Source organism: Salvelinus namaycush, chromosome 14 (genome assembly GCF_016432855.1).
Source record: "Salvelinus namaycush isolate Seneca chromosome 14, SaNama_1.0, whole genome shotgun sequence".
NCBI classification, from domain to species: domain Eukaryota; kingdom Metazoa; phylum Chordata; class Actinopteri; order Salmoniformes; family Salmonidae; genus Salvelinus; species Salvelinus namaycush.
In genome coordinates, this window is record NC_052320.1 from 7579225 (window position 1) to 7595210 (window position 15986).

Below are 15986 nucleotides of genomic sequence, written 5' to 3' on the forward strand. Positions count from 1 at the left end.
TCATATATAGGTGGCTTGTTATGTGTTGGGAATTGTGGGTGGTTGTTTTCCTGTCTCTGTGTTTTGTCTGCACCAGATAGGGCTGTTTCGGTTTGCCACATTTTGTTATTTTGTTATTTGTTAAGTGTTTAGTGTTCACTGTTTATTAGTTTTATTAAACATGTTGAGCACTGGCTACGTTGCGTGTTGGTCTGATCAATGCTACACCCTCTCTTCTCGTGAAGAGAGGGAAGGCTGCCGTTACAGAACCACCCACCAAACTCGTACCAAGCAGCGTCGCAACGGGCAGCAGCAGCAGCAGCAGCAGCAGCGGGACCAGGAGAAATGGACATGGGAGGACGAGCTGGACGGAAAAGGACCCTGGGCAGAGCCAGAGGAGTATCGCCGCCCCAAAGCAGAGCTGGAGGCAGCAAAAGCGGAGAGGCGGCGTTTCGAGAAGCTAGCTCGGCAGCAGGAGCTGGATCTGGGTTACACCACTTGGGAGGAAATAGACAGGTGGTCGGTTGACCCAGGGAGAGTGCCGGAGCCCGCCTGGGATTCGATGGAGCAATGTGCAGAGGGATACCGGCGAATGAGGTTAGCACGACAACGCGGTAAGAAGCCCGTGAAGAAACCCCAAAAATGTCTTGGTTGGGGGGGGGGGGGGGGGGCTAAAGGATAGTGTGGCGAAGTCAGGTAGGAGACCTGCGCCCACTTCCCATGCTTACCGTGGAGAGCGGGAGTACGGGCAGACACCGTGTTATGCGGAAGAGCGCACTGTGTCTCTTGTATGTGTGCATAGCCCGGTGCGGGTTATTCCACCTCCCCGCACTGGCCGGGCTAGATTGAGCATTGAGCCAAGTGCCATGAAGCCGGCTCTACATATCTGGCCTCCAGTACGTCTCCTCGGGCCGGTGTACATGGCACCAACCTTACGCATGGTGTCCCCGGTTCGCCAACACAGCCCAGTGCGGGTTATTTCACCTCCCCACACTGGACGGGCTACGGGGAGCATTCAACCAGGTAAGGTTGGGCAGGCTCGGTGCTCAAGGGAGCCAGTACGCCTGCACGGTCCGGTATATCCGGCGCCACCTTAGCCATCCATCTGCCCAGCGCCACCTGAGCCATCCGTCTGCCCAGCGCCATCTGAGCCATCCGTCTGCCCAGCGCCATCTGAGCCATCCGTCTGCCCAGCGCCATCTGAGCCATCCGTCTGCCCAGCGCCATCTGAGCCGTCCGTCTGCCCAGCGCCATCTGAGCCGTCCGTCTGACCAGCGCCGTCTGAGCCGCCCGTCTGTCCCGAGCCGTCAGAGCCGCCCGTCTGTCAGGAGCCGCTAGAGCCGCCAGCCAGTCAGGAGCCGCCAGAGCCGCCAGCCAGTCAGGAGCTGCCAGAGCCGCCAGCCAGTCAGGGGCCGCCAGAGCCGCCAGCCAGTCAGGGGCCGCCAGAACCGCCAGCCAGTCAGGAGCTGCCAGAGCCGCCAGCCAGTCAGGAGCTGCCAGAGCCGCCAGCCAGTCAGGAGCTGCCAGAGCCGCCAGCCAGTCAGGAGCTGCCAGAGCCGCCAGCCAGTCAGGAGCTGCCAGAGCCGCCAGCCAGTCAGGAGCTGCCAGAGCCGCCAGCCAGTCAGGAGCTGCCAGAGCCGCCAGCCATTCAGGAGCTGCCAGAGCCGCAAGCCAGTCGTGAGCCGCCAGCCAGTCGTGAGCCGCCAGCCAGTCGTGAGCCGCAAGCCAGTCGTGAGCTGCCAGCCAGTCGTGAGCCGCCAGCCAGTCGTGAGCCGCCAGCCAGTCGTGAGCCGCCCGCCAGTCGTGAGCCGCCCGCCAGTCGTGAGCCGCCCGCCAGTCGTGAGCCGCCCGCCAGTCGTGAGCCGCCCTCCAGTCGTGAGCCGCCTTCCAGTCGTGAGCCGCCTTCCAGTCGTGAGCCGCTCTACAGTCGTGAGCCGCTCTACAGTCGTGAGCTACCTCTCTGTCCTGAGCTACCTCTCTGTCCTGAGCTACCTCTTTGTCCTGAGCTACCTCCTAAATCATGTGGGGGCTTTGGGGAGGATTCTTAGGCCAAGGTCGTGGGCGAGGGTCGCCACTCAAAGGACGCTAAGGAGGGGGACAAAGACAGTGGTGGAGTGGTGTCCTCGTCCTGCGCCGGAGCCGCCACCGCGGACAGATGCCCACCCAGACCCTCCTCTTGAGTTTTAGGGGTGCGTTCGGAGTCCGCACCTCAGGAGGGGGGTACTGTAACGTCCTGACCAGAGTTCTTATGTGTTTTGCTTGTTTAGTGTTGGTCAGGACGTGAGCTGGGTGGGAATTCTATGTTGTGTGTCTAGTTAGTCTGTTTCTGTGTCCAGCCTAATATGGTTCTCAATCAGAGACAGCTGTCAATCGTTGTCCCTGATTGAGAATCATATATAGGTGGCTTGTTATGTGTTGGGAATTGTGGGTGGTTGTTTTCCTGTCTCTGTGTTTTGTCTGCACCAGATAGGGCTGTTTCGGTTTGCCACATTTTGTTATTTGTTATTTGTTAAGTGTTTAGTGTTCACTGTTTATTAGTTTTATTAAACATGTTGAGCACTGGCTACGTTGCGTGTTGGTCTGATCAATGCTACACCCTCTCTTCTCGTGAAGAGAGGGAAGGCTGCCGTTACACTCTCAGTTCATTCACTGCCTCATTAAGGTGTCCAGTTGAGCTTATTTTTAAACCTAAGTAATTGTAGTGTGTACAGTACTCTATATATTTTGTACCAATTGAGAACTTTGGTCTAATTCCCTGACATCTGGATCTTCTCTGGAAAATCATTATTTTAGTATTTTTGGGGTTTACTGCAAGGGCCCAGGTCTGGCAGTACTGCTCTAGCAGGTCCAGGCTCTGCTGTAGGCCATGTGCTGTGGGTGACAGCAGGCATAGGTCATCTGCGAAGAGTCGGCATTTAACTTCTGAATTGTGGAGACTAACACCAGGGGCTGAGGATTTTTCTAGAATAGTGGCCAATTCGTTAATGTAAATATTGAAGAGTGCAGGGCTCAGATTGCAACCCTGGCGAAGGCCCCGCCCCTGGTTAAAGAATTCTGTTCTTTTCTTACCAATTTTAATGCTGCACATATTGCCAGTATACATTGATTTAATTATGTTATATGTTTTACCCCCTACACCACTTTCAATCACTTTGTAGAACAGTCCTGTATGCCAAATAGAATCAAATGCTTTTTGGAAGTTGATAAAGCAAGCGTATATTTTTGTATTATTTTGGTGGACATGTTTATCTATCAGGGTGTGTAGGGTGTAAATATGATCAGTTGTGCGATGTTTTGGTATAATTCCAATTTGGCTTTTACTCAAGACATTGTGCTTAGTAAGGAAGTTTAGAACTCTTACTTTGATAATACTACAGAAAACCTTCCCCAGGTTACTGTTCACACAAATGCCTCTGTAATTGTTAGGGTCAAATTTGTCTCCGTTTTTAAAGATTGGGGTTATGAATCCTTGATTCCATATGTCAGGGAAATAACCTACACTCAGGATCAAATTAAACAGTTTTAATAAAGCCAATTGAAATTTTGCACTAGTGAGTTTGAGCATCTCATTTAGGATGCCATCAGGTCCGCATGCCTTTTTAAATTTGAGAGCCTGAAGTTTGTTATAGAGCTCCTGGTCAGTAATTGGGGAGTACAGTGGATTTTGATTGTCCTTTATAGCTTTTTGTAATCCATTCAACTTTTCACGAATTTGGCGTTGTTCTGCGTTTGTGCCAATTTGAACGGTGTTGTAGAGTGTTTTAAAATGGGTTGTCCATATGTCACCATTTTGTATCGCTAATTCCTCTTGTTTAGATTTTTTTTAGTTTTTTCCAATTTTGCCAGAAGTTGTGTGTTTCTGGACTCCTCAATTAGTGTCAGCTGCTTGCTGTTGTACTGTGCTTTTTTGGTTCTGAGTGTACGTTTATAGAGTTTTAAAGTCTCACAGTAATGAAGGCGTAATTCACCATTATTTGGGTCTCTGTGCTTTTGGTTGGATAGTGTTCTAAGTTTTTTCCTTATAATTTTACAATCTTCATCAAACCAGTTGTCATCTGTGATCTTTTTTGTTTAGTTTTTTTTATCAATTTCAATTGTGCTTCTTTTGCCGTTTGCCTGAATATATAGTTGATGTTTTGTACTGCTAGATTGATGCCTTCTTAACTGTGAGTGAATGTGGTATACAGAAAGTTATCTAAGAGTGTTTGGATATTTTGGTCCCAGGTTGCTTTCTGGTATTCTTCTGTGCTGTTTTGGGCCCATCTGTATGAATTTCTGATGTTGTACAGCTTACTGGGCTGTAAATGTGTGGTTGTTTCCATGTCTGTTCTTTTGAGGAACAACGTAATTTGGCTGTGATCAGACAGAGGTATTAGTGGCTTGACAGTGAATGAGCTGAGAGAGAAAGGGTCTGTGATCATATAGTCTACTGTACTGTGGCCAAGAGGTGAGCAGTAGGTGAATCTCCCCAAAGAGTCCCCCCGTAACCTACCATTGACAAAGTACAGACCCAGGCTTCTACAGAGCTGCAAAAGATCCCTTCTGTTTTTGTTGACGGTGCTGTCACTGTTGTTTCTATGGTGGAGATTAAGACAGTTAGAAACAGTATGGCCTGTAATAAAGGTGTCCCCTCGTGTGCTCGTTAGATCAGGTAGTGTTCCTGTGCTCGCATTTGTGTCCCCACAGATGAGCACATTTCCCTGGGCCTGGAAATGGCACGTCTCTTCCTTAAGGGTGGGTAAGATCTCCTCTGAGTAATATCTCTCTCTCTCTCTCTTTCTCGCTCTCTTTCTCGCTCTCTCTCTCGCTCTCTCGCTCTCTCTCTCGCTCTCTCGCTCTCTCTTTGCTTCATATTCGTCGCCAAACCCACTGGCTCCAGGTCATCTATAAGTCTTTGCTATGTAAAGCCCCGCCTTATCTCAGCTCACTGGTCACCATAGCAGCACCCACCCGTAGCACGTGCTCCAACAAGTATATTTCACTAGTCACCCCCAAAGCCAATTCCTCCTTTGGCCGCCTCTCCTTCCAGTTCTCTGCTGCCAATGACTGGAACGAACTACAAAAATCTGAAACTGGAAAAACTTATCTCCCTCACTAGCTTTAAGCACCAGCTGTCAGAGCAGCTCACAGATTACTGCACCTGTACATAGCCCATCTATAATTTATCCCAAACAACTACCTCTTCCCCTACTGTATTTATTTATTTATTTATTTTGCTCCTTTGCACCCCATTATTTCTATTTCTACTTTGCACATTCTTCCACTGCAAATCTACCATTCCAGTGTTTTACTTGCTATATTGTACACTGCTCAAAAAAATAAAGGGAACACTTAAACAACACAATGTAACTCCAAGTCAATCACACTTTTGTGAAATCAAACTGTCCACTTAGGAATCAACACTGATTGACAATACATTTCACATGCTGTTGTGCAAATGGAATAGACAAAAGGTGGAAATTATAGGCAATTAGCAAGACACCCCCAAAAAAGGAGTGATTCTGCAGGTGGTGACCACAGACCATTTCTCAGTTCCTATGCTTCCTGGCTGATGTTTTGGTCACTTTTGAATGCTGGCGGTGCTCTCACTCTAGTGGTAGCATGAGACGGAGTCTACAACCCACACAAGTGGCTCAGGTAGTGCAGTTCATCCAGGATGGCACATCAATGCGAGCTGTGGCAAAAAGGTTTACTGTGTCTGTCAGCGTAGTGTCCAGAGCATGGAGGCGCTACCAGGAGACAGGCCAGTACATCAGGAGACGTGGAGGAGGCCGTAGGAGGGCAACAACCCAGCAGCAGGACCACTACCTCCGCCTTTGTGCAAGGAGGTGCACTGCCAGAGCCCTGCAAAATGACCACCTGCAGAATCACTCCTTTTTTGGGGGTGTCTTGCTAATTGCCTATAATTTCCACCTTTTGTCTATTCCATTTGCACAACAGCATGTGAAATTTATTGTCAATCAGTGTTGCTTCCTAAGTGGACAGTTTGATTTCACAGAAGTGTGATTGACTTGGAGTTACATTGTGTTGTTTAAGTGTTCCCTTTATTTTTTTGAGCAGTGTATTTACTTCGCCACCATGGCCTTTTTTTGCCGTTACCTCCCTTATCTCACCTCATTTGCTCACATTGTATATAGACTTATTTTTCTACTGTGTTATTGACTGTGTGTTTGTTTTACTCCATGTGTAACTCTGTGTTGTTGTATGTGTCAAACTGCTTTGCTTTATCTTGGCCAGGTCGCAATTGTAAATGAGAACTTGTTCTTAACTAGCCTACCTGGTTAAATAAAGGTGAAATAAATAAAATAAATTTAGCAGACGCTCTTATTCAGAGCGACTTACAGTTTGTGCATTCATCTTAAAATAGGTATTTTACGGCCATAAAATAAACAAGTCCCTCAATAACGTAGCTATCAGTAGAGTCAGAGCTGGGGGGTCAAGTGCAAGTACAGGTTCATTTTTTAAAAAATTAGGGGGGGGGGGGTGACTGCTTTTGACCAGGGTCCATAGAGCTCATGTCATAGCAGTGCAGTATGTAGGGAATAGTGTGCCTTTTGGGATGCAGCCTTGGTAAATCTCTGCTCTATGGGAACAACGCTCAACCCTGCATTCAGAGACTGTTTACACCCAGAGAACAACCTGGTTGTCTCTGTTCTGGTTCAGTGAGCTACTGCAACAAATCCTGCCCCTGAATCTCTCTACCACAAAGTCAAAATACACTACAAGGGATGAGGGTAGAGGAGACTTTTAAACTTGTACTACAGACAGCAAGTCATGAATAATGAATACATTTCACACGGCAGTCTGAATAAATGTAGCTTCAGCATTCAACTGTTTTATGTAAAAGAAAAGATATTTGTTCAACCACCATGCTGGCCCATGGTTCCACAGTATCCTCATCATTGAACCTTACAGGCACACAGGCATCGTCACAGGAATGTGCAGTACACACATGATACACGTCATTATAAAACTTGCACCCTGGCATCACAGCCCTTACATAAGACCTCAACATGACCTGGCACTCCAATTGGGAAAGAGAAAGAAAACAACATGACGGGTGGGGGGTGAATGAAGAGAGAGGGAGAGAGAGAGAGAGAGAGAGAGAGGAGGGGTGAATGGAGAGAGAGAGGGAGGGAGAGAGAGAGGAGGGGTGAATGGAGAGAGAGAGGGAGAGAGAGAGAGAGAGAGAGGAGGGGTGAATGGAGAGAGAGAGAGAGAGAGAGGAGGGGTGAATGGAGAGAGAGAGGGAGAGAGAGAGAGAGAGGAGTGGTGAGTGGAGAGAGAGAGGGAGAGAGAGAGAGAGAGAGAGAGAGAGAGAGAGAGAGAGGAGGGGTGAATGGAGAGAGAGAGGGAGGGAGAGAGAGAGGAGGGGTGAATGGAGAGAGACCTCATTGAATGTGGCGTTGCATTAGCATGTTAAACAGCCCAGGCTTCATCTCTGAACCGCTGACTGACAACCAATATCATCTCCGTAATTACTCCATACTGCAAGCTGGAGCCACCAGGGAGAGGGGCAAGGAGAGAAGGATGTAGGGAGGGAGACTGTTTGGAGGAATGTGGTGGTGGGGGCAGGTAGGGGGTATGTGTAGGGAGAGAGAGAGAGGGAGATGTACAGAGTACAGTGTAATGTCTACTGTTAACTTTTTTATTGTTTATTTCACTTTTGTTTATTATCTATTTCACTTGCTTTGGCAATGTAAACATATGTTTCCCATGTCAATAAAGCCCCTTAAATTGAAATTGAATTGAGAGAGAGAGAGAGAGAGAGAGAGAGAGAGAGAGAGAGAGAGAGAGAGAGAGAGAGAGAGAGAGAGAGAGAGAGAGAGAGAGAGAGAGAGAGATGTTTTATATATATTTCCACACTATGAGGTTGGAATAATACTGTGAAAATTATGATAATGCCCTTTTAGTGTAAGAATTATTTTAAAAGAAAAAAAAGCAAAATTCTTGCTTGAGAAATTGCTCTTTGCTACGAAGCTACTTTTGTTTCTTTTTGACCATTTTAATTGAAAACAATCACAGTAAGGTACTTAATTGTTACCTAAAAATGATTTGATATTGAGAAAAGATTGCTGCATTGGGCCTTTAAGGCAGCATTATAAGGGAAACAATGACTGACATTTGATGATATCTACCTCAGACTGAGAAAGGCAAGGATAATGGTTCCATGTGAATCACACAGCTAGTAGACTATAGCAGATGAGACTGAATGCAGGGTTAAGTCATGTTAGAAGTGTGTGCTGTGTACTAAGCACAAGCATGGATACAGCACATTCTGTAGCTCAGGTGTTTCTCTGCATCAGCTTTGTACCACCTCACACTATTCCTATGCTAAGCTTTCCTGCCTTTGTATCTAGAGATTACTCTCAACCTCTCTCCATTCTCTTCTACTCTCCAACTTTCTCTTCCTCATTCCACGCCTCACTAAAAACCCCTCCTCTCTCCTGTTCTTTCACGCTCCCTTCATCACCCTCATTCTCCCTCCATTATCATCGCTTGGTCAGGCTCCCTCTTCCTTGCTCTCCTCTCCTCTTTCTCTCTTTTCTCCTTCTGTCTCTCTTTCTCCCCCCTCTCTCTCTCCTCATATTTTCTCTCTCTCTCCCCTCTCTCTCCTCTATCTCTTTCTCTTCATCTCTCTTTCTCTCTCCCCCCTCTGCAGTAAATGGTGATTGATCAAACAGTGTGCCAGTGATGGCAGAGAAGGAAGGATGTGGAAAATATGGTTATCCTGAGGCCACGTGCCACGCATCCCAAATCAGCCCTTCCTCTATCCTCTACTCTCTCCTATTTCCTTACCTATCTTTCATCTCAACCCTTCCTCTCTTCTCTCCTATCTTGTCACCTTCCTCTCCTCTACTCATCTTCCACTCCTCTCCTCTCCCCTCTCCATTCTACATTCTCTCAGCTTCCTCTCCCCATCCCCTTCCACTCTTCTCTCTCCTCTCCCCTCTCTCTCATTCCTTCCTTACTTTCTCCTCTCTCCTTCTTACTCTCCCTTCTTCAAGTGTGACATAATGCAGTAACACACTAGTGAGGTCTGTCCATTATCACCAGAGTAGCAGACAACCTCCTCCTAAAACCACATTGGAACAGGAGATCCCAAGGTTCCTCCCCTAGGACCTTCTCCTCCAACGCGTTTTGAGAAGGAGGCGAGGAGAGAGGACGTGAGGACGAATTGGGAAAGAGTCTGTGTATGTGTCTGTGTTGGTCCCACCAGGATCTTGAGGGCTCTGAGGGGTAGGCCTACAGAGTTACAGAGTACAGCCACGTTTCCAACCATGAGAATAGGGCATTGATGACGCCATGCTTGATATGTCACAGAGAGCTATGAACTATATGGTACATAACAGCCACATTCCACATGTTCACGTTAGGGTTAGAGAGAGGGCCTTAACAGATGGGGTGAAAATATGTAACAGCATAATATATCAACATTATATTATAAGTAACAGCATAATGTATCAAAATTATACTATAACTAACAGCATAATATATAAAAAATTATACTATAAGTAACAGCATAATATATCAAAATTATACTATAAGTGTTACGTTCCCCAGGTTCTGTGTTGTTCTGGGTTTGTATGTGTGTATTTCAGGAAATGGCTTCCTGGATTCTAAGCAGCTGATTGGTCGGCCCCATCGACGATTGGAGCTCTAAACCCTCCCTCTTCTCAGGGGAAACAGCTGTTTTCAATTACCAACTCCTTCTCCAGCTGGATAAAAGCCAGTGTTCCTTTGTCAGGAGGAGAGCGCTTCTGTGTATGTGCTGTCTTGGTTGTTGGTCTGGTAAATGTGTTGTAAACGATTTTGTTGCCGGTCCTGCAGAGGTATGTGTTTGCTATAGTAACTAGTTTTTTTGGTGTATTCAAATTGTTCACTGAGTTTGGTGACTTATTCTGTTTCATTTGTTCCCAGGGGGGAAGGGGAAGGCACCTTGGGAGTGTTTTGGCAAGAGTCCTGCAGGCATACATATACCTGTAGTATGTACTCTGTCTATGCACACTAGGTAAGACCTGGGCAGACCACCCCCTGTATTTTGGTTAGTGAATCAGGTGGTGTTAAAAATGGGTAAATAGTGGGTAGGTATGTAAGGAGAGGGGACTCTTTACTTTTACTTTCTTTGCTTTGGTTCCTTCCAGCCCCTTTTCCCCACCATTACTGTGTTAAGGAAATAAATTCCCTGTAAACAGTAATATTCTCTGTCATCCTTACCTGCACCCACAATCACATACCTCTTTCACTACACGGGGAGTTGAGTGTAGCAGGGTGTTGCGTTCCCTCCAAGAGGTGTAAGTAACAGCATAATATATCAATCTTTCTGTCTCCTACAGATGAAGGTACTTTGGTGCGAAAAGGGCAAATCAATCCCAGAACAACAGCAAAGGACCTCGTGAAGCTGCTGGAGGAAACGGGAACAAAATAATCTATATCCACAGTAAAACGAGTCCTATATCGACATAACCTGAAAGCCCGCTCAGCAAGGAAGAATCCACTGCTCCAAAACCGCCATAAAATGCCAGACTACGGTTTGCAACTGCACATGGGGACAAAGATCATACTTTTTGGAGAAATGTCCTCTGGTCTGATGAAACAAAAATAGAACTGTTTGGCCATAATGACCATCGTTATGTTTGGAGGGGAAAAGGGGGAGGTTTGCAAGCCAAAGAACACCATCCCAACCGTGAAGCATGGGGGTGGCAGCATCATGTTGTGGGGGTGCTTTGCTGCAAGAGGGACTGGTGCACTTCTCAAAATAGATGGCATCATCAGGCAGGAAAATTATGGATATATTGAAGCAACATCTCAAGACATCAGTCAGGAAGTTAAAGCTTGGTCGCAAATGGGTCTTCCAAATGGACAATGACCACAAGCGTACGTCCAAAGTTGTGGCAAAATGGCTTAAGGACAACAAAGTCAAGGTATTGGAGTAGCCATCACAAAGCCCTGACCTCAATCCTATAGAAAATTTGTAGGCAGAACTGAAAAATCGTGTGCAAGCAAGGAGGCCTACAAACCTGACTCAAGTTATACAAGCTCTGTCAGGAGGAATGGGCCAAAATTCACTCAACTTATTGTGGGAAGTTTGTGGAAGGCATTTAAGTTTGTGAAACATTTAAGCCAAATTAAACAATTTAAAGGCAATGCTACCAAATACTAATTGAGTATGTAAACTTCTGACCCACTGGGAATGTGATGAAATAAATGAAAGTTTAAATCCATTATCTCTGCTATTATTCTGACATTTCACATTCTTAAAATAAAGTGGTGATCCTAAATGACCTAAAACATGTAATTTTTACTTGGATTAAATGTCAGGAATTGTGAAAAACATACTTTAAATGTGTTTGGCTAAGGTGTATGGAAACTTCCAACTTCAACTGTACATGGATTATCTAAAGTCAATTTTTAATCAAATACACTCACTTGACACTTTTTAAAATGCAGTAAAGTTCACTGGTGCAATATAAAACAGGTCTATAGAAGTTAAATAGCAGCACATTTCATGGGCATTCTGCCACTCTTCTCACCCCTCTTCTCGCTCCTTCTCACCCCTCTTCTCACCCCTCTTCTCTCTCCTTCTCACCCCTCCTCTCTCTCCTCCACACCCCTCTCTCTCCCTCACCCCTCCTCCCTCTCCTCCTCACCCCTCCTCCCTGTACGCCTCACCCCTCCTCCCTCTCCGCCTCACCTCTCCTCCTCACCCGTCCTCCCTCTCCTCCTCACCCCTCCTCTCTCCTCCACACCCCTCTCTCTCCCTCACCCCTCCTCCCTCTCCTCCTCACCCCTCTTCTCTCTCCTCCTCACCCCTCCTCTCTCTCCTCCTTCCCCACTTCTCACCCCTCACTCCTCCTCACCCGTCCTCCCTCTCCTCCTCACCCCTCCTCTCCCCTCCTCTCCCTCATTCCCCACTTCTCTCTCCACCTCACCCCTACTCCCTCTCCTCCTCACCCCTCCTCTCTCTCCTCCTCACCCCTCCTCTCTCTCCTCCTTCCCCACTTCTCTCTCTCCCTCACCCCTCCTCTCTCTCCCTCCACCCGTCCTCTCTCTCCCTCACCCCTCCTCCCTCTCCTCCTCACCCCTCCTCTCTCTCCTCCTCACCCCTCCTCTCTCTCCTCCTTCCCCACTTCTCTCTCCACCTCACCCCTCCTCTCTCTCCTCCTCACCCCTCCTCTCTCTCCGCCTCACCCCTCCTCCCTCTCCTCCTCACCTGTCCTCCCTCTCCTCCTCACCCCTCCTCTCTCCTCCTCACCCCTCCTCTCCTCCTCCCTCTCCTCCTTCCCCACTTCTCTCTCCTCCTCACCCCTCCTCCCTCTCCTCCCTATTACACCCCTCCTCCCTCTCCTCCCTATTACACCCCTCCTCCCTCTCCTCCTCACCCCTCCTCCCTCTCCCCTCCTCTCCCTCCTCATTCCCCACTTCTCTCTCCACCTCACCCCTCCTCTCTCTCCTCCTCACCCCTCCTCTCTCTCCGCCTCACCCCTCCTCCCTCTCCTCCTCACCTGTCCTCCCTCTCCTCCTCACCCCTCCTCTCTCCTCCTCACCCCTCCTCTCCTCCTCCCTCTCCTCCTTCCCCACTTCTCTCTCCACCTCACCCCTACTCCCTCTCCTCCTCACCCCTCCTCCCTCTCCTCCTCACCCCTCCTCTCTCTCCTCCTTCCCCACTTCTCTCTCCTCCCCCCCTACTCTCTCTCCTCCTCACCCCTCCTCCCTCTCCTCCACACCCCTCTTCTCACCCCTCCTCCCTCTCCTCCTCACCCCTCCCCTCTCTCCTCCTCACCCCTCCTCTCTCTCCTCCTTCCCCACTTCTCTCTCCTCCTCACCCCTCCTCACCCCTCTCCACACCCCTCTTCACACCCCTCCTCTCTCTCCTTCTTCCCCACTTCACTCTCCTCGTCACCCCTCCTCCCTCTCCCCTCTCTCCTCCTTCCCCACTTCTCTCTCCACCTCACCCCTACTCTATTTCCTCCTTCCACACATCTCTCTCCTCACCCCTCCTCTCTCTCCACCTCACCCCTCCTCCCTCTCCTCCTCACCCCTCCTCTCTCCACCTCACCCCTCCTCTCTCTCCTCCTCACCCCACTTCTCTCTCCACCTCACCCCTCCTCTCTCTCCTCCTCACCCCTCCTCTCTCTCCTCCTCACCCCTCCTTTCTCTCCTCCTTCCCCCTCCTCTCTCTCCTCCTCACCCCTCCTCTCTCTCCTCCTCACCCCTCCACTCTCTCCTCCTTCCCGACTTCTCTCTCCTCCTCACCCCTCCACTCTCTCCTCCTTCCCCACTTCTCTCTCCTCCTTCCCACTTCTCTCTCCTCCTTCCCACTTCTCTCTCCTCCTCACCCCTCCTCTCTCTCCTCCTCACCCCTCCTCTCTCCTCCTTCCCCACTTCTCTCTCCACCTCACCCCTACTCTCTTTCCTCCTTCCCCGCTTCTCTCTCCTCCTCACCCCTCTCGGACTCTCTCTCACCCCTCTCCCACTTTCTCTACCCCTCCCCCCTCCCCCAATCCTCACTTCTCACCCACTTCAATCACATTTTATTTGTCACATACTCATGATTAGCAGATGTAAATGCGAGTGTTACCGAAATGCTTCTAGTTCCGACAGTGCAGTAATATCAAACAAGTAATCTAACAAATTCACAATGACTACCTTATACACACGATATAAGGGGATGGAATAAGAATATGTACATATAAATATATGTGGCTGTGCAGCATAGGCAAGATGCAATAGATGGTATAAAATACAATATATACATATGAGATGAGCAATGTAGGATATGTAAACATTTTTAAAGTGCCATTATTTAAATTGACTAGTGATACCATTATTAAACCCATTTATTAAAGTGGCCAGTGATTTGAGTCTATGTTGGCAGCAGCCTCTCTGTTAGTGATGGCTGTTTAACAGTCTGATGGCTTTGAGATAGAAGCTGTTTTTCAGTTTATTGGTCCCAGCTTTGATGCACCTGTACTGACCTCTCCTTCTGGATGATAGTGGGGTGAACAGGCAGTGGCTCGGGTGGTTGTTGACCTTGATTATCTTTTTGGCCTTCCTGTGACATTGGGTGCTGTAGGTGTCCTGGAGGGCAGGTAGTTTGCCAGTGCACTACCCTCTGGTGAGCCTTGCGGTTGAGGGCGGTGCAGTTGCCGTAACAGGCAGTGATACAGCCCGACAGGATGCTCTTGATTTGTGCATCTGAAAAAGTTTGTGAGGGTTTTAGGTGACAAGCCAAATTTCTTCAGCCTCCTGAGGTTGAAGAGGCCATGTCGCGCCTTCTTCACCACGCTGTCTGTGGGTGGACCATTTCAGTTTGTCCGTGATGTGTACTCCGAGGATCTTAAAACTTTTCACCTTCTCCACTAAAGTCCCGTCGATGTGGATAGGGGGGTGCTCCCTCTGCTGTTTCCTGAAGTCCACGATCATCATCTTTGTTGGGGTTTGCACGGGGGGGGTGTCGGGCGGTGGGGTGTTAAGGTGTAAACTTGGCAGCAGAAAACCTAAACAGCATATTTAGCCTCTCAGCTTCCCTATCATATCAAAGAAATTCAAGCAGACGACCTAAGAAAATTAACAGCAATAACAAATGGTTTGATGAAAAATGCAAAAACCTAAGAAAGAAATTGAGAAACCTGTCCAACCAAAAACATAGAGACCCGGAATACCTGAGTCTACGCATTCACTATGGTGAATCACTAAAACAATACAGAAGAATACTACTGGAAAAGAAGAAACAGAACGTCAGATATCAGCTCAATGTAATTGAAGAATCCATAGAATCGAACCACTTCTTGGAAATTGAAACAGACTAAATAACATGAAGAGTTATCTATCCAAATGGGAGAAGTATGGATAAACCACTTCTGTATTTTCTTTGGCTCTAAAACAAAGAACAAACAGCAAAATGATATACATGATCAAATACAAATATTAGAATCAACTATTAAAGACAACCAGAACCCACTGGATTCTCCAATTACATTGAATGAACTACAGGACAAAATACAAACCCTCCAACCCAAAAAGGCCTGTGGTGTTGATGGTATCCTAAATTAAATGATAAAATATACAGACCACAAACTCCAATTGGCTATACTTAAACTCTTTAACATCATCCTTAGCTCTGGTATCTCCCCCAATATTTGGAACCAAGGACTGATCACCCCAATCCACAAATATTGAGACAAATTCAACCCCAATAATTAACGTGGGATATGCATCAACAGTAACCTTGACAGCAGACTAGCACATTTCCTCAGTGAATACAATGTGCTGAGTAAATGTCAAATTGGCTTTTTACCCAATTACCGTACGACAGACGACGTATTCACCCTCCACACCCTAATTGACAAACAGACAAACCAAAACAAAGGCAAAGTATTCTCATGCTTTGTTGATTTCAAAAAGAGCTTTTGACTCAATTTGGCATGATGGTCAGCTTTACAAATTGATGGAAAGTGGTGTTGGGGGAAAAAACATACAACATTATAAAATCCATGTACACAAACAACAAATGTGCAGTTAAAATAGGCAAAACACACATTTCTTTCCACAAGGCCGCGGGGTGAAACAGAGATGCAGTTTGAGCCCCACCCACTTCAACATATATATCAACGAATTGGTGAGGGCACTAGAACGGTCTGCAGCACCCAGCCTCACCCTGCTAGAATCCGAAGTCAAATGTCTACTGTTTGCTGATGATCTGGTGCTTCTGTCCCCAAACAAGGAGGGCCAGTTACCAGGACCACAAATGCAAATTCCATCTAGACACCGTTGCCCTGAGCACACAAAACATAATACGTACCTCGGCATAAACATCAGCGCCACAGGTGACTTCCATAAAACTGTAAACGATCTGAGAGACAAGGCAAGAAGGACCTTCTACGCCTTCAAAAGGAACATAACATTCGACCTACCAATTAGGATCTGGCTAAAATACTTGAATCAGTTATAGAACCCCTTACCCAGAACCCTTCACCAACCCAGAATTCACAAAATTGGACAAA